Source organism: Cupressus sempervirens, chromosome 2 (genome assembly GCF_028749045.1).
Source record: "Cupressus sempervirens isolate cs-2001-9-10 chromosome 2, ASM2874904v1, whole genome shotgun sequence".
NCBI classification, from domain to species: domain Eukaryota; kingdom Viridiplantae; phylum Streptophyta; class Pinopsida; order Cupressales; family Cupressaceae; genus Cupressus; species Cupressus sempervirens.
The window spans coordinates 489,326,004-489,351,574 of record NC_143119.1 but is presented as its reverse complement, the minus strand read 5'-3'; the positions used below and the strand labels follow the sequence as shown (position 1 = coordinate 489,351,574).

Genomic DNA, 25,571 nt, shown 5'->3' with positions numbered 1-25,571 from the left:
GATTTTACTGAGCTTAGGGTAGGTTATCTATATGTTAAGTTGGGAATTGGCTTGCAATGGATGTTGGGTGGCTACCAGGGCAACCCATTATAGATTATTTAATAAGTGATAACATTTCATTAAATGGGTTTAAAATAAATTAACAAGATATTGGTACCGCATAAAGTCACTAAGGGGCCGAAGGATTAAAAGACTAGCCAGGTAACCCTAGACTTGACTCATTAGTATACCTTGTTAGTACAAAAGGATACTAGTGCCACATAGAGTCATTAGGGGGCCAGAGGATTAAAAGACTAGTCGGGTAACCCTAGAGTTGGTTCATACGATGACACTTGCCCACTTGCATAGTAGATTTCCTATGTGTCTGTGTTGCCTCTGGGATTAGTTGATACTTTTTTCTTGGTACCCTTTGAGATAGTTTGCTTTCAGGTGATTCCTTGAACCTAGATGTTGGTTTTTGACTTTTGAGTTTGTTATCCTATTTGGGACTCGAGATTATTTCCATAGCATGGTGGGAGTGGGTCATTTAGGTTCCATGAGGTTGGGTGGTAGTGCTTTTCTTAAACCATTGAGATCTGACTATTAGATGCCACTATTGTATGTGTTTGTCCAGATGTTCCTTTCTATCTATTCTTGTATTTCTATGATGGATGGTTGTATAATTGTATTGTATTTGATTTCATAAGATCTTAAGAGATTATGTAATATATTATTTGAGCCTATCATACCCTGTGACCTGCATAGAGGATGATTGTGCATTTTGTTTATTTCCAAGTGGCATCATATATAATTGTATATTATTTAAATGGATTGTTGGTGTAAATAAGTATTTACTTATTACACTTTACTTTACTTAGGTTAATGCATTATTTTATTATATTGCATTATTTTATTATTTATTTGGTAAGACACTTAGGAGTTTGCGTACTTCTATGAGTTGTCATGTTGACAACACAATTATTCACACTCCTAATTTATCACATGGTCTCTACAACATTAATTTGCATGTTACACCTTTCTAGGCTTATCCTCTCATCATCACAATTAATTCTATGCTTAATGGAGGATAACCCATATCTGATGGACATGTGCCTCATTGTATGACTTATCATGTTGCTGATTCCTATGCATTCTAAAAGCATTCTAGAGGCCTTTATATACATGCACTCCTAGTGTACTTTAGTCCACATTGAATCAAAAACATATCAATATTTTGATCATACTCTTTTCGATCTACTGTTGTGCTTGTGCTTGAGTTCTTTGATCTTGGGTAAATTTTTTCCTAAGGTAAATTCTTATATGGTATCAGAGCTTAGAGAATTTCTCTTCACATAGTCATTTGAGACCATTGTTGCTGTTGTCACAAAATTTTGCACCCACATCCAAAGTTTTTACCTAAGGACAACCTTGTGAAACATGGAAACAACCTCCAAGCTGTGGGACTTGAACTGTGAGGTTGAGTCTCCGGAGAAGGCTAACTTCCTTTATTATTAGGGTGCACCTAACTACTCTTGGAGAGGAAAAGGGAGAAGGAATACATGAAAGAAAATCTACCTACTCTAACCTAAAGAGGTGATGCACCAAAATAGAGTGTTCAAACCAATCTCTGCCCATACATGCACTATTGAACCATCATGACACCAAAAGATATACACATCCAGACTTGCTTTAATCTAACAATCACATATAGATCAGAAAACCCAAATGAATGACACAAGGAAAGAGAGGATTCACTTATATACCATTCATAGGCCAAAAGAGATATAGTCATGTGAGATTGCAGATCTCTACAATACACCAATGAGAGGAAAATAGTTCTTGCACTTTACATCAATGGATGGAGGAGATACGACAAAATGTCATACAATTCAGAGGCAAAGGGGATTTACACTGAAGTTGTAGAGCAATATTAGAGAAAATAGAGAAGAGTTGACCCGAACAAAATCTACAAAAAATTGCCTTTATAGTTTAGGCATAACTGAGATGTCCTCTAATTGAAGTTACTCCACAACCACTGCCATTAAGTCTTACAGAGAACAATCATGTAAATCTAGGGCAAATCTGACCTGAACATAGATCTAGATGCAATGATATATGATCTTTTTTGGAACAGGGCCTTGAGAAGATAGAAACAGTGCCATTAAATTGTCTAACCAAGTAGATGGATCAGCTGGGGTGGTGGAGTGTTCTCCTAAGTTTAGCATTCATTTGAGGGTGGTAAGAATTGATCACAGGGATTAGATCACACAAGAAAATTTGACTCCCTTCATTTTTTGGTTCATGAATCAGCAAGGTCAACAAGTCAACTGAGTTTTGCAACCAAGATGAGCCACATGGACCAATGATCTTCTTTTGTTTTGCCAGTCCATAGAGTCTCCATGTGGTTGACCACATCTTCTAACTAACTGCACCACCTCCTCAAAACCCTGACCGTGATGTTACATAACTGCCATCCCAACTGTTAATACCTTAACCGTAATGTATTTCCCCGGGCCTATAAGGACAAATGTCCTTCAGGCACTTTCCCACATTTCTTAAAGTCCTGGCATCTCCTTATTGCAGGAAAGCGCTGATCATTAATCTCCACAAGATCAATGATCGGGAGAGATTCTCCATATACTGCGCCTGTCCATGAAAACTTGGGCCCACGAAACACTCGACATTTTACCTAGCATCCAACTGGCACCACCTTGTGGCCTATGAAAAAACCCTAACCCCATAAGGACATGCAACAACAAGGTGCTTTCCCGCATTCCTTAACATCTTTGCAACTTCATAATGTGAGAAAGTGCCAGCCCTTTATCCCATTTGAATCTACAACGATCAGAATCGTATATGATTGCATGCCTAGTCAACTAGACGGACCAATGAAATGCCCTCTTCATACTCTAACTCATCTGACAATGGCCATGGAAGATGAGTTGTCATTACCTTATGAGAAAAGTGGGCCCATGATGTCATGACATGCCACACATCACAAGGGTGCATACCCACATTGTTTAATTTCTTCACAACTCCTTATTGTGGGCATGCGCCAGCCATTGATCCTTGAAGATCTGATGGTGGAAGGTATAACTAGGAACATGTGATGTCATGTGACAAGTGTCATCAGGGCACTTTCCCACATTACTTAATCTTCTTGCAACTTCATATTACGGGCAAGTGCCAGCCCTTAATTAGCTTGCATCGGACAATGGATCTTGCTTTGGGAAGAATGGATGCATGATGTCATTATCAGCTACGTGTCACGAAGGGGCTTGCCCACAATCTTTAATTTCCTTGCATCTTCATATTGCAGGCATGCGCCAACCACTGATCCTGGGAGATCTGACAGCGCTTATAACACGTGCTCTCTAAACCTACGTGAATATCCTTTGTGACATCATATGGACATGTTTCACTAGGGCACTTGCTCGCATTGTTAGAAAGTCTAATGAAGCTCAGAATGTGAGAAAGTGGGTGCCAATAGAATCACTAGCTGGACTAACCCTCTTCCATTTTGTGGCCCACACAAAATGAAAGGACCCATCGATCCATGTGTCACAAAGGGGCTTCCCTGCATTACATAAAAGTAGTGCATTTTCAAAATGCGAGAGAGTGCCCACCATAGATTTGTGTGAGATCTAACGGCGCAGAAAGTGCAGGCTAGCGAAAACATATTTAGGAAATAAGAAAACACCATAAGGTTTTATCATTTTATTTTTTAGATATTTCTAGGCCATTTAAATAATATAAAAGATGGGAAGTAGCCGTTGGGTGGGGTTAAGCATTCAAATTCAAATTTTTTGGTGGGAGGAAAAAAAATGGTAATATTTCTTGTGACTCAGAGGGCATGCAAACTAGGTATGCATATTACCAGTGGCCTTATGCATCCATTGGTCTATAGAGTCAAAAAAAATGTGGATCCTATGCACTATGAAACCTTAACCCTACCTCTGTGAGGAAAAAACCTTGAAAAAACTTGCCATCTATCTCTGCAACTAGAACCAAAGACCAAAAAACCTCTATAACCTTCAAAACTTTGAAAAACTGGCTATCTCATAGAGAGAAACTTGTGCTCATGCAGTTCTTGGAAAGCAGGAAACCGACAGAAAGAAAACTACTCTAATATATACAAATATTTACAAAGAGAGGGGTCAAACAAACCCATTGACTGGTTTGCTGAAATAGATGCCCTTCCTTATCAACTGGTTTCTTGTTCCATGCATAATGGCAGTTAGGTGAATCAGTAGGTATGACAAGCACACTGCTACATGGAACACCTCCTTCCCAATTTTGAAAATAGTGAAGCTTTCCAACACTAGGGTGTTTCCTTGTGGAGCAAAACATGCCTGCTCCTCTTTGTGATAATCTTCCTCATGTTTTGGAGTGAGCATGACTAGGGACAACTTGTAGATTTTTTGCAGAGCTAGATACCTTATGGGGCATCCTCTTGATGGTGTAGGGCTAGAGGAATCATCCTTGACCACTTGACTATGCTTTGCAATGGTAGTCTTCAACTGGTTTGGAAGTGGCTCCTCCTCTTATTTTTTTTTCACATCTTGTTCATCCTGCCCATGAACCACTTCCTTTGGATCTATTGGTATGGTGTGACCTTCCACTTGTTGCTGTTGTGGAACATGCTCCTCATATATAAGAGAAACTAATTCAATATCCATGGAAGAGAAAAGAGCATCCAACTCATCCAAAAGATCATCCTCATCATTGATCTCCTCCATTGCAGTTTCAAAGATATGCATAGGTTGGGGGGCAACCTCATGTAGGTTAGCATATTCCTCCTTAAGGACAAAGCTATCCTTGAGGCCTTCTTGTCCATCCTCCACATCATAGAGGGCTGTCTGCTATAGCAAATGATCTTCTTCTTTCTCTAGCAGCAAATCCTCATTCACTAGCAAGGGTTCAAAAGCCATGACTTGTTCCTCAAGGGGAGGAACAACCTTATTGTCTTCTTGTTCTTCCTCAACAAAAGAGGGAAGCTCTTCAAATAAGAGGATCAACTCCTCTTCCTTTGGCTTAGCAGTCTCCTCTTTGTTCTCCTCAGTAGGCTGCAACTCCTCACATGGAATCTTTGTGAGTTTGGACTCACTCTCCCGAAACTCCATATTTGGACCATTAGGAGTCCATACAACTGGCCCACCTAGAAATAGGAAAATAATGATAGGTCCAAGGGGTTCATGACTAGTCCAACTCTCTCTTACAGGGGGTGAAGGGGCTACAATAGCAAGCTCTTGTGAGGGAGGGGGCTTCTTAAAGCTTGGGATGACATATTTTGGAAGGGGGGGGGGGGGGGGGGGTGTGTATCCACCTCCTTGACTTGAAAATGAGCTGGTTGGAGCCTCATTTCCTCCTCTGTTGCTATAGCAACTTGCCTTGCAAGGTTCTCCTCAAAATGTCTCTGTCTCTCCCTCTCTTCTTCTTCTTGTTGGAGATAGGCCTAGTAGGCCATCTCCTCATGTTGTCTCTCAAGTTCTTATTGCCTTGCAACCTCATCAAGCTGCCTATCAAGGTCTAGCAATAGCTCATCTTGTTCACATAGCCTCTAGTCTATTCTCATACTCCTCTCCTAGAGTTTGCAGTCAGCCTGCCTTTGTAACTCCAACATCATATCTTTAAGCTTCTCATATGAGGATGTTGGGACTGGTGGAGTAGATATAGGAAGAGAGTAATAGTTTTGAGTAGCTTGGCTATAAGCAACTTGGGGTTGAGATTGAAATTGGAAATATGAAGGCCGAGGAATAAAATTTTCATGATATGGGGGGGAATAATAACTATTTCTATGAATTGTATCCATGGAGAAAGCTTCAGAAAATGTTGCAATCTCATAGAAAACTAAAAAATCACAAAAAGATCAAAGATGATCTTTACATACCAACACTGTTTCTGCTTGAAACTAGTAGATTTGCACTACAGTCACCATGGTGTTTGATTGGATGCCTCTAAAGGCTAATGGCACTAAGAATAACACCCAAATTCTTAGTGTATCAAGATCAACTAGCTAACCAGCAGACATATATAGTTGAATCTTCTTTGTCCCACCAGGTGTGCCAAAAACTATTGTCACAAAAGTTTGCACCCATGTCCAAAGTTTTTACCTAAGGACAACCTTGTGAAAGATGGAAACAACCTCCAAGCTATGGGACTTGAACTGTGAGGTTGAGTCTCCAGAAAAGGCTAGCTTCTTTTACTATCAGGGTGCACCTAACTACTCTTGGAGAGGAAAAGGGAGAAGGAATGCATGAAAGAAAATCTACCTACTCTAACCCGAGGTGATGCACCAAAATAGAGTGTTCAAACCAATCTCCGCCCATACATGCACTATTGAACCATCATGACACCAAAAGATATACACATCCAGACTTGCTTTAATCTAACAATCACATACAGATTAGAAAACCCAAATGAATGACACAAGGAAAGAGAGGATTCACTTATATACCATTCATAGGCCAAAAGAGATACAGTCATGCAAGATCGCAGATCTCTACAATACACCAATGAGAGGCAAATAGTTCTTGCACTTTACATCAATGGATGGAGGAGATAAGGAAGAATGTCATACAATTTAGAGGCAAAGGGGATTTACACTAAAATTGTAGAGCAATATCAAAGAAAATAGAGAAGAGTCGACCCGAACAAAATCTACAAAAAATTGCCTTTATAGTTCAGGCATAACTCAGATGTCTTCTAACTGAAGTTACTCCACAACCACTGCCATTAAGTCTTATAGAGAACAATCATGTAGATCTAGGGAAAATTTAACCTTAGCACAGATCTAGATGCAATGATATCTAATCTTTGTTGGAACAGGGCCCTGAGAAGACAGAAATGGTGCCATTAAATTGTCTAACCAAGTAAATGGATCAACTAGGGTGGTGGAGTGTTCTCCTGAGTTTAGCATTCATTTGAGGGTGGTTGGAATTGATCACAGGGATCACATCACCCGAGAAAATTTGACTCCCTTCATTTTTTGGTTCATGAATCAGCTGGGTCAGCAAGTCAACTGAGTTCTACCACCAGGATGAGCCATGTGGATCAATGATCTTCTTTTATTTTGCCACTTCGTAAAGTCTACACGTGGTTGACCACGTCTTCTAACTAATCGTGCCACCTCCTCAAAACCTTGATCACGATGTTACATAACTGCTAGCCCAACTGTTAATACCTTAACCATAATGTATTTGCTTGGGCTTGCAAGGACATGTGTCCTTCAAGCACTTTCTCGCATTGCTTAAAGTTCTTGCAACTCCTTATTGCAGGAAATCGCCGATCGTTAATCTCCACAAGATCAACGATTAGGAGAGATTCTCCATATACTACGCCTATCCATGAAAACTTGGGCCCACAAAACACTTGGCATCTAACTTGGCATCCAACTAGCCCCACAAGGACATGCGACAATAAGGAACTTTCTCGCATTCCTTAACATCCTTGCAACTTCATAATATGAGAAAGCACCAACCCTTGATCTCATTTGAATCTATAGCGATTAGAATCCTATATGACTACATGCCTAGTCAACTGGAGGGACCAATGAAATGCCCTCTTCATACTCTGACTCACCTGAAAACGACCACGGAAGATGAGCTGTCATTACCTTCTAAGAAAAGTGGGCCCATGACATCATGCCATGCCATGTGTCGCAAGGGTGCATACCCGCATTGTTTAATTTCCTTGAAGATCTGACAGTGGAAGGTATAACTGGGAACATGTGATATCGTGGGACAGGTGTCATCAGGGCACTTTCCCACATTACTTAATCTTCTTGCAACTTCATATTGCGGGCAAGCGCCAACCCTTGATCAGCTTGCATCAGACGGTGGATCTTGCTTTGAGAAGAATGGATGCATGATGTCATTATCAGCTACATGTCACAAAGGGGCTTGCCCACAATCTTTAATCTCCTCACATCTTCATATTGTGGGCATGCACCAGCCATTGATCCTGGGAGATCTGATGGTGGTCATAATATGTGCTCTTTGAGCCTATGTAAATATCCTTTGTGAGATCATATGGACATGTGTCACAGGGTGCTTGCTCGCATTGTTAGAAAGTCTGACGAAGCACATAATGCGGGAAAGCAGGTGCCAATAGAATCACCAACTGGACTAACCCTCTTCCCTTCTGCAGTCCACACAAAATGAAAGGACCCACCAATCCACGTGTCGCAAAGGGGCTTCCCCGCATTATGTAAAAGTAGTGCATTTTCAAAATGTGGGAATGCACCTATCATAGATCTGTGCGAGATCTGATGGCGTAGAAAGTGCAGGCTAGCAGAGACATATTTAGGAAATAAGAAAACACCATAAGGTTTTATCGTTTTATTTTTTCGATATTTCCAGGTTATTTAAATAATATAAAAGATGGGAAGTAGCTGTTGGGTGGGGTTAAGCATTTGAATTCAAATTTTTTGGTGGGAGGCAAAAAATGGTAATAGTTGCTTCAGCACCTTGATCCAGATCTAGAGTACTGTAGAAATTGGGAGCATCTAGAGCCAGATAGACCACACATCCAAAATGTCAATTTGATGAAAATTAGCTATAAATTCACCTACCCTAGGCCAAAGTTTATTTTGAGGCCATGTTTTTTGCAAATTAACACCCAAAGGCCTAATTTGCAAGTTTGGGTATTATCTTTTAGATTTGCAATTTAATTTTATTCAAATCTGTTATTTAATTTCTCTATATTTCTATCACAATATTTCCTAGTTGGGCCAGTAGAGAATTTTTTTTTTGTATACGCACTAGGTAGTGACACCTCAGCACTATACCTTGCACAAAATATTCAATTTTCTCCAGAGAATATTCCTTTATTAATTTGAATCAAGAGTTTATTCTTCCATACCTTACCAATACTGCCTACAAATCTGGCCAACAGAACTACCTGACAACTCCAACATACAACACTAACTTGCTTTTGTACAAAATTACCTGGCCTTTTATTTTAAATTTCTTGAAGGCTAATTTTTGTGTGCATGTGGGATTTTATTCCAAACCCTCGCTGACTGCACTAAACCTCCAGTTCCCAATGTGATCATCTACGATTTCCATCCAGATGTTGTTCAAGTCTTCCAACCCACAGAGTGTCTTCGTAGTAGAGATCTCCAACATTACACCCTATTTCCAACTACCGTAGAGTTTATGGCCACTGCTGCAACTTGTTTTATTGGTAGCAACAATGACCACTACCTTTTTTGGCACGAGGAAGTCTTCTTCCTAGTGGCATTGAAGCTTTTCTAGCGATGCAACACTACCTTTCTCGGCCCCTGTCAAGTTGCAAACCTCGACACCAAACTTCCGATCTCTGATGATGACATGAAGATTCTAGCTCAAACTTCGATGCTAGCAAAAATTTTGGCACCCTCCACTTGCCCAATCATGAGGACATCCTACCTCGTTGTGTGACATGTGGCACCCAGTAAGCCGCAGACATGTCAATAATGCCCAACACACGTGGACCCCTCTGCACATGTCCACCTCAGCTGCCAACCACCCAGTCACTTCAACATGTCAACTCAGACACAACATCATTTTTTGTACTTTTTCATACATCCATATAGTATGGTGCTGATGTCATCTGTTGACATCATCAGCCACGTCATCTAGGGAGGCCAACCTTTTGCTTATGTCAACATTTCATAGGATTAAAATTGATAGCCATATGACCATCATTCCCACACACTTTTAAATTCCTATGACAACCATTTGACTATCAAATTTAAGCTCACAGATTTTTACCCAAACCCCTCTCTAGATGTAGTTTTGATTTGATAGTCTGAATTTGGGAGGCCATAACTCAGTAATTCAGACTCCAAATCAGGTGCAATTTTTTTGATTTTGGGTAGAATTTCCTAGACTTTTCATTGGTGGTGCTATTTTTTGGTTTTGGTGCAAGGATTTGTCAGAAATTGCATTTTTTGGCAGCTGTACCTGTTCAATCCTACATTTTGCAACTTGAAACTCTGTACATGCTCATTTGGACACATTTATAGGTTCCTTTTTTTGTTGAAAGTGCATTATTTTTCATCTACTTTCCAGATCTGCAATCAGATTATAGGGTTGTGTGGAAAAAAGTCTCACTTTTAGAATTAGGGCCATTTTTGCATTGTATTGCTTTGATTACTTTTCAAAATTGTTGTATATTTGAGCTATAGTGCTTAGTGACAGATTTGAGCTTGAAAAGGTAGTTGTAAATAGCAAAATAGAAGTCTACCTTGTACATTTTAATAAGGGGCCTATTGTACACACACTATATATAAAGTGCCAAAAGAATCTTTTTTTGAGGGGGGTCTTTTGATTGAGTGAAAAGGGGGGTGTGTGTATTGTGTTCTTGTATCTCTCTTTTGTGCTCTTTTACTTTTTTGCATCATGGGTTCACCTAAAGGTCCACTTCTAACTTCACATAGTTATTCTACATGGAAAGATATTGCATGGAGTAGATTAATGGAAAAAGGTCTAAGCCTTTATGTTGATGGTACAATTCCCAAACCCATTGATGCTACAACACTTATTGATTGGAAAACTAAAGACCAATAGGCTTTAGTAATTATCAGGACTTGTGTACATAGAGATCTCTTCTTCCACATTTCTAGTTTCAAGGAATCCAAACTTGCATGGGATAAACTTGAAGCATTGTATGGTAAGGTGGATGAGGAAAAGGGATACTAGATTGAGGATGACCTACTTCTATTGGATCCTAAGAACTTTGACACAATTCAGGATTATATCAACAAAGCTAATGAGTTTATCTAGAGCACTACTTAAAGATTGTGGTATTCCCATGAAGGATGATAAGTTGATTCATCACATCCTGAAGAGGCTACCTTCAAAGTATGCTTCCTTTACTTTGAGTTATAACACTCATAGGTTGACCATGGGAAGTGCTTTCCAGAAGCCTACATTTGATGCTTTTGTAGAAATGTTGATTTTTGAACAATCCTACTTGATAGATATGGGACTTCTCACGTCATCAAAGACCAAAGCATTGGTGGCTAGTAATGAGAACCAATCAAGTCAAGGAGGAAGAAGTTCTAGCAACAAGAAGAAGAAGCAGTGGAAGCAAAAATCACAATTTGAGACACAATAGTCCTCCTCACTGCAAGGCAATTCTTCTTCCAACAAGAAGGGAAGTAATGAAAAGAAGGACAAAATTTTTTGTGCATATTGTAAGAAGCCAAATCATGATGAGCATCATTGCAATATTAAGAGAATTGATGAGTTGGAAAACCTATTCAGGAAGAACAAAATTCAAGTTCTAGGTACTTCCAAGGATTCAACTCCACCCACTTCAAAGGGAAAAGGGAAAGCACTTATGGTAAATACAAGTTCTTCATCAAAATGGATTCTTGACTCAGATGCTTTCTATCATATGGGTTCTTCAAAGGGAGACTTTTCTTCATTGAAGCAGTCACAGGTACCACACATCTTTGTGGGAGATGATACTAAAATTTAAGTTGAAGGGAAATGACATGTAGAGATGGAAAATGGGGAATTCAAAGATGTTCTCTATGTTCCACACCTGAGCTCTAATATCCTCTCAATTTACCAAATCACTCACCTTGGAGATGGTAATAAAGTTTAGTTCCTTCCAGATTCAATGATGGTGTGCAGTCTTAAAGATGATTCATTGGTTGCAGTGGGAAAAGTCAATCATGACAAGAGGCTTTATTCCTTCTCCCACTTTGTGCCTAATCTCCTTCATATGCCTTGTTAACTCAATCTAATTTACAAATCAAACTATGGAAAGAGTAGTATGGTCATCTTGCCTTCCGCTATCTTTAACAACTTTGCTCAAAAAACATGGTCAAAGGTCTACCTAACATCAACTTTTCTAAGGGTGAATGTTCATCATGTTCACTGGATATGCATCTCAAGGAGAAGTATGATAAAAGGAAGTCTTCAAGAGCACCAGTTGTTCTTTAGTTAGTTCACATGGTTTTAGTAGGTCCTTTTGCAGTGACATCAGTCAGCTAGGGTCACTACATCCTTACTTGCATTGATGAATTTTCACATTACACATGGGTCTATTTTGTTCATCACAAGAATGAAGTGTTGGACAAGCTTCAAGCCTTCAAGATTCATGTTGAACATCAAACAAGGAAATCCATCAAGGTTTTTCAGGTGGACAATGAAAGTAGATATGTGGATAGAAGACTTAAAGACTTTTGCAAACTTGAGGGAATTGATCTTTAGAATTCACCAGCATTCAGTCCACACAAGACAGATGTTGTAGCACTAAGGATATGAACTCTTAAGTCCATGGCAAGTTTCATGATACAAGCCAAGTCTGTTGATCCAATACTTGAAGTGGAAGCTATAAGCAGTGCCACTCACATACTTAATAGGTCTCCTCATAGTGCCTTAGATGGTAAGACTCCTTTTGAGGCATGGTGTAGTAGAAAACTAGTTGTGAAACACTTTAGAGTCATTGGTTGTCCAGCATGGGCAAACATATCTTTCAGGGGATACAAGGCATCAACACCTAGGCCTTGTACTTTTATTAGATATGAAGATAGTGTTGAGACATACAAACTTATGGATCCTGAGACACATGGGACTTTTGTGGAGAAGGATGTTCACTTTGAGGAAATTTCATCGAGCTTATCCTCTACTCCTCTTCGCACTTCATACACTATGGAAACTAATAGTGACACCAGTGATAGTGCTTCAAAAAATTCAAATATGTGGGGTTCTATTGACAGTTGCAGTGAGAGGTCATGACATTAGTACATTCCACATGCATACATTGCCATAGTGATAGGTCTGGCACAAAAGGGTACAACTTTTCTTCTAGCTCCAGCAATAGGGAATGACAACATAGTAGACATTTTAGGTTCATTTATGGAGTCATACATACCATACTTGGGAGATATCCTTGATAATATACATCTTCTCTTTGATGAAGATGATCCTTCTACAGTTGCTGCAAGGGCTCACTCTGACCCTCATGCCCATTCTCTACATGACTGATCTTCATAGGTTGATGTGATTGTGGATCCTTATGAACAACAGTTGTCGACAATCTCTTTATCATTTGAGGAGATAGATGGTTCCTTGGCATAGGCTCTACCTACATCCTTGCCAGATCTACAATCATTCTTTTTAGTAGTGTTGGAAGGGGCAACCATCAACATCAACATAGGGATAGTTGAGTAGGTTTCAAGACCATCATATATCTTTGGGATTCTTTCCACACATAGGGGAAGCATCTCTTTTGTACCTTTTCCATTGTTTCTTCCAAAGGGGAGGAACATTATTCAACATTATTGGATCAGGTTCTACATCAAAGCAACTATCAGTAGTCAGCACTATTCATTAGGGGGGGGGACTAACTTCTCTCTCTTCTTCTTCTCTCCTATGGGGAGGAACCTTTTCCTCTTATGGGGTTTTGTCCTTCTCATTCTTCACTTTTGTATATACTTGATGTATGTCATAATGGGGGGTTCTTGATTACTCCATCCATCCATACATCTTGTCTTTTTATCTCTCTTTTTGGGGGAGGGTTTTTCCCATGAGGTTTTCCCTCTTTCTCCACTTTATGAGAGATTTCATTTCATTTTGTACTTTGGTACCTAACATGGCCTAGTAGCCGGGACCCATCATGCATTCCCCTAAGTTGCACTTAAGGGGGGGTGTTGGTGTAAATACGTATTTACTTATTACACTTAAGTTTACTTAGGATAATGCATTATTTTATTATTTATTTGGTGAGACACTTAGGAGTTTGTGTACTTTTATGATTTTCCATGTTGACAACACAAAAGTAAGCAATTCTAATTCAACACATGGTGTCTATAACACTAGATTTTGCATAATTAACTGAGTTTTCATGTTAGACAACACAATTATTCACACTTCTCATTTAGCACATGGTGTCTACAACATTAATTTTCATTCTACACCTTTGTAGGTTTATCCTCTCATCATCCCACTTACTTCTGTGCTTAATGGAGGATAACCCATATCTGGTGGACATGTGCCTAGTTGTATGACTTATCATGTTGTTGATTTTTATGCATTCTAAAAGCATTCCAAAGGCCTTTGTATATAGGCACTCTCAATGTACTTTAATCCACATTGAATCAAATATATATCAATAGTCTGATCATACTCTTTTCGGTCTACTGTTGTGCTTGTGCTTGAATTCTTTGATCTTGGGTGAATTTTTCCCTAAGGAAAATTCTTACATGAAATCATACTATTATATTATTATTTGATGTGGATTTATTATATATTAGATTTATTATTAATTAAACTTAAATGTGATTCAACATCATGGGACCCTTAAGAATTGTAATCTGTTTCATGGTATGTGTTTATGTGAATGTTAATTTCTTCCATTATGTTATAATTGTTGTTGTTAAGTTATTATCTTTAAAAAAAATGTTTTTCTACAGAGTTAGAATACAAAGATTAGTGTATACTGAGCATCAGAGACTTCAAATGTCGAGTAACACAGTTTTGACATATTTTTTTGTAATGGCACAAACAACTATGTAAACCATTTTTGAGTTGACTTAAGATTGAATTTTGATGTTTTGGAGATAAGGATGAATCTCTAGTTGGATTCCCTATGCAATTACATGCATACAATCAAAAAATGGGAAGGATTGAGTGGAAAAATGGATGAATCTTAGCCAAAGATTCATACCTAACCCTAAGTCACTAAGTCTTCTTAAGGAGGACAAAACCCTAAACTATTTATCAGTGTGTAAGGAATTGAAGGAGCGAGGAGAAAAGTTTACATGCGCAAATAGGGCATTCATGGTGACTTAAAAGTTATGAAGTGAGATTGAATTGCAAAATTAGTTAGAGCAGAATAAAGGATAGAGAAAAGGATAGAGCATAGAGACATCTGGTTGAGAAGGATTAAGAAGACATTGTTTAGAGGTGACCTATTATCAGGCAAGCAAGTGCTAGCTACAAGATCTATGTTGAGACATTCTAATAGGTGATTTTAGTCAAAATTTTTAATAGAGTAGTCCTAATAGGCTATATGAAATCCTTTAATAGGGTGCTTACTTAGTCGTAAGTTAAAGTCCTTTAACCAGGCACATTTCTAACAGGGTGTTGAAATCCTCTAACAAAGTGAGACCTAACAATCTTTGTAAGCCTTTAACAGGGTAGACCTTTCACAGGGTAGATCATGTTTCATGATGAAAACATTGTAACCTCCATTGGATACACTTTAATTTTGTAGTACTGATGATTTGTGGGTGTCATCCCCACCCCATTTTTACCTTCTCACTTGGAGGGTTTCTAGGTAATCATATATGGTGTTATGTGTGTGAATTCTTACATGTTTACATGATTTATATGCATATTCTTTACATGTTATTTCAGTTTACTCATTGAATGCATGAGATAAATGTGTAGTGAAAATTTTATGGGTCCAAGTTTAAACTACTAATTCACCACCCCTCCCCCTCAGAAGTTTACCTTTTCTATTGTAATTCCAACAATTGGTATAAGAGCCTTGTTTTTTGAAAGAGAAGCTTTGTAGCTTTGAGGAAAGATCTTGAAATGGAAGTCTACATGTTGGGAAAGACTATTGAGAACTAGGAGATTGAAATACATCTCATTCTACATCAACTGAATCAAGCAAGAGAAAAGAATTCTTTAAAGAGAAGAAAATAAATTTATATTGTAGAGAATGACACACAATATAAAGAGATTGACACTACCAAGCTATTTTCCAATGGAGACTCAAATGAATTTGATGTAGCAGTTGTAGATCTAATCAAACAGAATAGAGCCCAAGCTAAGGAAATCAAAAATCTCAAATTAGAGCAAGAATCGCAAGCCATGCTGCTATGTGAGGTAATTGAACAAAAGAAGAAAGCTATGGAAGAAAAAGCCACAATTGAAGAAGACAAAATAATTCTAGCCAATAGACTGGAAGAGAAGTCAATAGAGCTAACCAAGATTTCCATCATGCAATTGGATACTCCAAGTCAAATGATGAATTCCAACTATGAGTTAAATGTCAAGGACATTGAGATAACTACATTGAAATTGTAGAATGAACAATTGTAGAGTGACCTAAAGAGAGAAAAGGATTTTTTTGAAAGTTTTAACAAACCAAATGAAGCCATTAAATACTTTGAGCAATTATTGAGATCCAATAATGATACATTTGGACTAGGATATATAAGTACTGAAGAAGGAGAATCATCCAAAAGTGTAGAAGAAAGGAACAAAAAATGTAAGAACTCCAAACCTACTTGTCATAATTGTGGTAAGAAAGGACATACTGCTAATGCGTGTAGGAGCAAGACTATAAATCAAAATGTTAAGCCTAGGAACATGGTTCACTACCATAAATGCACAAAGCAAAGTCATCAAGAACATGAATGCAGAACCAAGACCATGCATACACAAAGATTTGAAGGATATTTTTATAATTATTAGAAGTATGGACATAGAGATTTTGAATATAGATCCAAACCCATGTGGTCATCAAATAGGCAAACAAAGGTAAGGAACAATGGCAACTCTTATAACTAGGATTATAATACAATATATAGTTGTCATTATTGTCAAGAACATGGACATGTTCCTAAAAATTGTACAAGGACACACTTTAGTGGTAACTACCAATGATGGTTAAGTCAAACCACATGTTTTAGTTGTTTGAAGACTAGTCACATTAGTAGGTATTGTTCAATTAGGTCAAAGGTACCAAGTTGTGAATTTCATAAAGGAAAAGGCAAGGCAAATGTTGAAAACATCAAAGATGAGATGAATAAGACATGGAAAAGGAAGGATGATTGCAACACATCAAATGGAGAAGGGATCACTTCACCCAATGGGTCAGGTGATCATACCTTATCAAAATAGGCAATCAGGAGGTATGTGGGACTAATATTTAAAGGCTATATCATAAATTAGTTCCAAAAGGATATAGTATTGAAAAGATTACATTAGCATGAATAATGATGCAAGATATTGTTAGAAATTCAAGACAAATCTTCAAGCTTTTCATGTTGTTGCTGAGAATGAAAAGTTTCCTATATATGTCAAGTGGAATATTAGAAGATGCCAAGCTATCAGACTAGGTAGTTGATTTTGAGCTCGTAGTGGTTTCCAAGTAATGGAAATGTCAATGGATGTTGAGTGAGCCTAAAATTGGTTGATGCCAAGCTTACAGCTATGTAAGCACTTAACATTTATTGCAAGCTTTTCAAAGGGTATTTGATCGATTTTAGCTCATTTTTCATCATTTAAAATTCAAGAAAGAGTGAGAAGAGTAGAAGGAAATCTAGAAATTTGTTCCAAGTGTTTGTAGAAGATTCTAGCAGTGATTTCACATCCATTCATTAGATTTCACAAGGTATTTATCAAGAGTGGAGCTATGCAGTTTTAATTTTTGTAAACCCTAGTTTCACATTATGGCATCAAGTTTGAAGAATATAGAGGGAAAGGAAGTTTTGACTATTCAAGTAGTAAGTAACAAAGTCAAGCAACCCATTTTCAAAGCTATTCCTGACATTGCTTATAAGCAAGACCCCTTTGGTGCATTATCGATGATTCCACCAAGTGTAATAATGGTGCAAGATGTAAGAAAATGCCACAACTGTAAGATAGGAAGCATTGGGGATATAGAGATCAAATAAGGATACAAAAAACTCTATGAAAATGGTGTTTTGAAAGAAGAGTTCAAAATCGTTGAGAGAAAGGGACTAACATGAGTCCTAGATTTTCCAAACATGTTTAAGACATAATGAATAAGAATAGTACTTAGGAAAATTCATGACAGTTCATTATGGATGGACAATGGACCTATTAAAATTACTAAGAGAATAATCCATAGGGTTACTAGTTACCAAATCCTAGATCGGCCTAAGACATTGAGAAGCGATTCAAAGGAAGTGATTGAAAGGAATACTGGAGCTATCTAGAACAAGAGAGGCATGACAGTAGACACAATCACTGATCCTCTAATAAAATTTATTGTAAGGGTTATATCACACAAGTTCTACCAATCTAGTAGATTGAATAGTGTACCCTATATAGTTGTGGATGTTGGATACAAGATTGTCAAGAAAAATCATACATATGATCTAGTAAAGCTACAATTACAACAACTGATGGAGAACCTTGGAGCAATTAGGAAAAGTAAGAGTGCATAGTTCAAATTTGGTTCAATTTTGATTTGTATATTCTTTCATGTGCAAAACACATTTCCCTCATTTGGTATTGTGGGATGGAAGACCAATAGATTAGTTGTAGTAAAGATTAGTGAGTACATTGAGCAATTAGGATAGAATTTTGAATTCTTAATGACTAGTTACTTTGAAGATTTCAAGAAGTCTACGAAGGAGAGATTAAGAATAACAGTATACTTAGTTGAGAAACATTATAATGATGTACATTTTCTTGTGGATGTTGATTATACTTTTATGCAAGCTGCCACACCAAGGGTAAGATGGTTGAGACCATTAGGTTATAAAATCAATGTGGATGAAGCCTCTGTAGCTATAGCAACTTTACTTGCAGAAGAGGTAGATAAAACTACAAAGATATTTGGAAATTATGAAGTGGAAAAATCCAAGATCACCATGGAACTGAAGACTACTTTTAGTTATCAAAAAGAAGGAGAAGCTAGTAAAGAAATTGAAAGCTATGTTTGGAAAGGGTGCCGAGGAGGAAGAAGAAGAAGAAGAAGAAGAGGATGAAGAGGAAGAAGGAACTCAAGCACAAGCACCTCTTGTATTAACTCAAGGCATGGGAGATGATCAAGAAGAGGACAAGACTAAAGGTGTCAAGAGAGAAGAAGCCGAGGAAGCACCTACTCCTGCTAAGCCAAAGAAGAGGAAGGCCAAGGCATAGCCTGTGGCAAGGACTAAGAAAATTGCAAAATCTAGTCAGCCAAAGCCCATTGCACTATAGGACTAGAGAATGGGCTAATATCCAACATACTATGAGAAAATCACAAATTCAATAATCATACATTGATACCCTCTAGTCTACCATGAAAGCCAAATAATCAAAAGGAAGAACAAAAAGTTAAAACTCCCTCTTTCACTTGAAGCTCCCATGTCCTTCTTTCTTCTCCATGTGATGTAGCTCCAATTGCCTATAATGCACACAATTAGGAAGAAAAAGCCTATGATGATGATAATGCTATGAGAATACTAGAAGATGTGATTTAAGCTTCAGAGAGCAAAAAACCAAAGACTTAGAACCTATGGACTTGAAGGACTTAAGACTTAGGGACTGGAAATGAGAGGAAGAATGCTCATTTTATAATCAACATGCAAGATGAGAGCATTGGACTTGTCACCTTGGATATGTGACTCGATGAGAGATTCCTTTGAGAATCCATGATGCATATGACACAAGATGCCAAATGTAGGATTTTATGATGCTTGGAAATCAAACATGGCTCAAAATGGAAGAGGATCTATGACCCATCATGTGACACCTCTTAGCCAAGTGTAAATGCATAATCCATGATTTGTCATGCACGTATGTCATGGTGATGTCAATATCACGTAGAATATTTGAATTAAAAATCCCTTATTCCACACAAATAAAAATTAGTAAAAATTAATGCTGAATCAATAAATTAATAAAATTAATTAATTGAGAAGGTTAGTTAAGAAAAAAAATAGTGAAATGACATAGGATTAAATTATGGGTTGTTTAATCCTATAGAGAAAATTACTAGATGATTGGCCAATTTGATAAAATAAGTGCCAAAGTATCCTTTGACGAAATGCGATGATAATGCAGATTGACTAGGATGATGATGGGTAGACCAAAGCAATGGTCAAATTGATTCATTGATGAAAAATGATAACATGCCAAGGACACATGACATGAACTAAGGACACGTAACATTTAATTGACATCGTAAAATGCAACAAGATTGAGATTTGTTGATAAATAACATTGATAGACACTGTCAATATTATAAAATGGTTGAAAATGCTATGATCCAACATTGAGAGACTTGACAATATCAAAGATCAGATGATGTGAATGATAGTTGGACCTAGCATTGAGAGACATGATAGTACTAATGTTAGATTGATAAGATTTGATATATTGATAGGTTTCCAAGGCACTAAAAGCCACAAAAATGAATAGGATTGGACAAATGACAATAGATTTGGGATGTTTGACACATTTTAGGTTGATTCTAGGTTGATTTGATATGATTCCAAGTTGATTTGATATGATTTTGAGTTGATTTGATATGATTTTGAATTGATTTGAAATGTTTCCAAAATGATCTACAATTGATGTGAAAGAGGATACAAATGATAACAGACACTGTTGAGATGTTATCAAGTTGGCCAAAAGATCAGAGTTAGTGGAATAATAAAATGGGATGTGTTAGTATGAAAATGGGATGAAATTGTATCTATGTGAACCATTTTTTAGTGTCTACATTTTGGCCCTCTTTGATACAATGTGATTTAGAGCATTGTGCCAAAGACTACTGAAAAAAAGTCATAAAATAATGCCCTAGTAATGGTAGTAAATACTGGTGCCCACTTAAGAAATCAATTGACATAGGCATATGATAGGTCAATTTCATTGATAACAAGAAGAAAAAACATAACAATTGCCAGATCACAAATCATAGCTAAAATGTGAAGGTTATTGGCTCTGGAGTGCAAAAAGCATTGCGACCAACATCGAAAGGGCCCTTAGCACAACCATATAGGTAGAAAAAACTATAAAACAACTTGGAGATGGTTTTGAAATTAATTTTCACCTTTAATTTTGGGAGAAAAGAGCTTTGGAGAAAGCATAATGGATCATTTACCCAAGGAGTTACACCGTGGCAAACGAGTGCGTACCTACTGATGATGAGCAAAAACAAGACCTTCTGAGAGTACATCAAGGTTGTTTTTGTTCTTTTTATGATTTTCTACATTTTCCTATGCTTTTACATTCTTTCCCATGATTTTTAGGCACTTAGGAGTTAGTCAAGGTTCAAATGGGGTCAAACGGGGGTCCCAGGGTTAGTTTAGGGCATCAAAATGCTCCAGTTGTGCCCAAAACACAACCAACTATGCAGTGGGTGCACTTGGCCATACCAAGTGCACACATGTTATATTAGAATGTTATATATGTAGCTTAGCTCATAGTATGTTATATATAGTAGCTCCCATGTCCTTCTTTCTTCTTCATGTGATGTAGCTCCAATTGCCTATAGTGCACACAATTAGGGAGAAAAAGCCTATGATAATGATAATGCTATGAGAATACTAGAAGATTTGATTTAAGTTTGAGAGAGCCAAAGACCAAATAATTAGAACCTAGGGACTTGAAGGATTTAAGACTTAGGGATCAGAAATGAGAGGAAGAATGCTCATTTTATAATCAACATGCAAGATGAGAGCATTGGCCAAGAAATGTCACCTTGGATATGCAACTTTGTGAGAGATTCGTTTGAGAATCCATGACACATATGAAACAAGATGCAAAATGTAGGATTGTATGACTCTTGGAAGTCAAACATCACTCAAAATGGAGGAGGACCTATGACGCATCATGTGACACCTCAAACCCACTAAAAGCCAAGAATCTATGACAATGGAAGCCAAATATAGATATCCATAAGGAATAAGAATATATGGATTATGAGATATCTTAGCCAAGTGTAAATAGAGAATCCATGATGTGTAATGCCAATGTGTCACGGTGATGTCAATATTATGTGAAATATTTGAATTAAAAATCTATTATTCCACACAAATATAAATTAGTAAAAAATGGAATTAATGGTAGAAAATATGACTTAGGAAATTGAGAATTTCGTTGGTCTATGAATGATGAATAAATTAATTAATATAATTAATTAATTGAGAAGGTTAGTTAAGAAGAATAATTAGTGAAATGACATAGGATTAAATTATGGGTTGTTTAATCCTATAGGAAAAATTAGTAGATGATTGGCCAATTTGATTAAATAAGTGTTACAATATCCTTTGATGAAATGTGATGATAATGCAGATTGACTGGGATGATGATAGGTAGACCAAAGCCATGGTCAAATTGATTGATCAATAAAAAATGATAACATGCCAGGGACACATGACATGAACTAAGGACACGTAATATTTAACTAACATTGTAAAATGCTACAAGATAGAGATTGGTTGATAAATAGCATCGACAGACACTATCAATATTATTAAATGATTTAAAATGCTATGATCAGACACTAGGAGACTTGACAATGTCAAAGATTAGATGACACGAATGATAGTTGGACCTAGCACTGAGAGCCATGATAGTACTGAGGTCATATTGATAAGATCTGATAGATTGATATGTTTTCAAGGCATTGAAAGCCAACTTACTACCTAGGATTGGATAAATGATGATAGTTTTGGATGTTTGACATGTTCCAAGTTGATTAAGATTGATTTTGGGTGATTCTAGCTAGATTTGGGGTAATTCCGTGTTGATTTGATATGATTTTGAGTTGATTTGATATGATGTGAAAGAGGATACAAATGATATCAGACGCTGTTGAGTTACAATCAAGTTGACCAAAAGATCATAATTAGTGGAATGAGATAATGGGATGAGTTAGTATGAAAATGTGATGAAACCATAGATGTGAACCATTTTTGAGCATCTACATTTTGACCCTCTTTGATACAATGTGATTTAGAGCGTTGTGTCAAAGAAGATTGATGAGAAAGTAACAACAACATGCCCTAGTAGGGATGATATATATGGGTGCTCCATTGATAAATTGACTGAGATAAGCATATGATAGGTCGATTTCTCAATAATGAGAAGACAAAACTATAGCAATTTATAGATCACAAATCAAAGCTAAAATGTGAAAGTTATGAGGTCTAGAGTGTAGAACATGGGTCAATCAGGGGCCAAAGAGTAGTTTCAAGGCTTACCACTCAAGATAGTGATAAAATTATTAAAATGATATGTCAATTTTTTCAAAATGAAGATACAAATCCAACACAACTAATGAATTAAAAATTAGAGTTGAAATGCAAAAGTTATGGGCTCCAGAGTGCAACATAGGGGCTCTAGGAGCAGTTTTGGGCATCTAACTACTCCAAGTGCACCCAAAATGCACCCAAGTGCACCTAGTGCACACTTGGTAAGCTCAAGTGAACTATGAAAGTACCAAGTGTGCCCTAGGACACTTGGGATGCCCAAGTGCACTTTGAAAGTGCAAACTATGCCCCGGAAGGCTCTAGGGGCCAAAATAAGCCCAACTGGACTCAAAATGACCTGAAACATTGTGTGCATGCCCAAAATGATAGAAAGAGATCATAACATGGGTGAAATCAGTAAAAAATGGTCAAATTTGTCAATATTTTTCAAACAAAGTTCACACTAAGGCTAGACTAGGTGGAAAGCCATAGAAGGTTGACAGGTAGTGTATGATGATGCAAGAATGCAAGATGAAGATAATTTGGTGTATCAGAATACATGATCATGGTATTGGATGAAGAAATGCATGATAGAAGACCAAGGAGGTGAGATGATGACTAGTTGGATTGATTTGAAGACTTCTTATTTTGGAAAGTGCACTATATGTCAAATGGAGCTTTATTTTGATATGGCAGACATAAAATGACCTTGTCCTTCCTGAGGCATACATACATGCCCTAGACTTTGAAAGGTACATTTAAAGAGACAAAAAATAAAGGATGACTATGAAACATCCTAACCACTCTCATAGTTCAGTTTATATCATCGAGTGGCATAGGAACATGATCAAAGAAAGATAAAGAAAAAATAAATTACTCACAAAACAATGTGAGCCGAAAACTATTCTTGTCCATTATTACTTTCCTTTTAGTGTTTTAGGTCTTTAGATAGTGTTTGAAAAGTTGATCATGTGAGGTTCTATTTGTGAACTTAGTTGATAGGATTATAGTGACACATTGGATTGATTGTTGGTTCACATTGCTCAGATAGTGTGATTGTCATTGAAGTGCAGTGCTTTGAGTTTTAGTTCACAAAAGTGTGAGTGTTTATGCAAAAGGGGTGATTATGTACAAGGTTTATTACAAATTTTTGATTAGTGTTGTGATCTTTAGGGTTTTTGAGGATATTTAATGTTTTTGTATGACTGGTAACTTCTTTAGGACATTTTATGATTTTTAAGATTTACTTTAAGACATTTTATGATTTTTAGTGAATTTTTTAAGACATTTTACAATTTCTATGAATTTGTTTAGGACAGTTTATGATTTTTAGTGAATTTTTAAAGGACATTTTATGATTTTTATGATTTTGTTTAAGATCATGTTTGGATTTTTAGGATTTTTCAGGATCATATTTGAATTTTAAAGATTTTTTTAGGATCATATTTGAATTTTTAGGTTTTTTTTAGGACCATATTTGAATTTTTACGATTTTTCATGATCATATTTCAATTTTTAGGATTTTTCTAGGACTGTAAAAGCATATACAAGTGTTAGCTCCAATCCTTATGTGATAATTTTAATGGATAAAAAGTGCTTAGGGCTATGCCCCTAGTTCAACTTCAAAGTCATGCACCATGTAGGTAATATACCCCCAGAAAAGATGCAAACTATGTGCAAAGGCCAAAGACATATTATGTATAGACTAGTGATGTTTTAGGTAAGATAAAAATAGGCATTAACTAGTTTGTGGGCCATGATCAAGGACTAGGGATGTCTTGAAATACAAAGGATATGATCAAGGAATGAAAAATAGGGTAAAAACTAGATGGAATCCTGATAGATGGAGGAGCAACAATTGGTTACACATGGTGCCTGTTTGCCAGATTTTCACCATGTTACTTTCCCAAAGCACATATTTTCTAGGTTTTCACTTTTGGACAAATTTTTTCTCTTGACTCAAATTTTCATGCCGAGACACCTATTTGCTAGATTTTCATCAAGGCATCCATTTTTTCATGACTTTTTGCTATTTTTTTGATTTTTTTTAGGACTTTTAGATGGAATCAAGAATGTAGCTGACAACTACTGAGAAGAAATCCATTGTTGGTGCTGCTAGCTAATAATCTCTAGATTCATGACTAACCATAACTGGGTAGAATTCATTCTGAGCCTATAGCTAAAATCAAACCATTGGAAAGGCCTCAAGATATACCATCATATATTGTATGTAAGACAATGTTTGCATCTTACAAATCAAGGTATGAGGATAAACGAGTGAAAGGATCTATTATGTGGGATATCATTGATGATGACATATCCAAAGGCTTGCTAGATAGAGGTTTGATTTTGGGTATTGGATAAGTTGGGTAACTAGATTTGGGGATATATATTTGGATATAAGGAAGGATTGGGGGGATTGAGACCAAAAATTTCCCACATAAAAGTTGATTGGGAGTGCTCAAAAAGACTTCATGGCATGTTGACCACTAGAACACTGATATTCATGGCATCATCTTTTTCATTTTATATCCTTTGGACCTAGTTAGCTTTTTATTTTTCATGGTCTAATGATGCATCTCAATTTTCACCAAGAGACCTACTTTTGTCATTTTTTTCTCTTTCTATTTTGCAATTAGAAGGTGGAGTTGGTTCCCCAAAATATGCCAATGTGTTCACTTTAGTAGAAATTGCTTCTTTATGA

At 37.0% G+C, this 25,571-nt stretch overlaps 1 pseudogene; it reads left to right on the top strand.

Moving 5' to 3' along the window:
* Positions 1 to 8,015: 8,015 nt before the first annotated feature.
* The window catches only part of LOC149573150 (uncharacterized), a 57,880-nt pseudogene continuing 40,324 nt past the window's right edge, over positions 8,016 to 25,571 (top strand).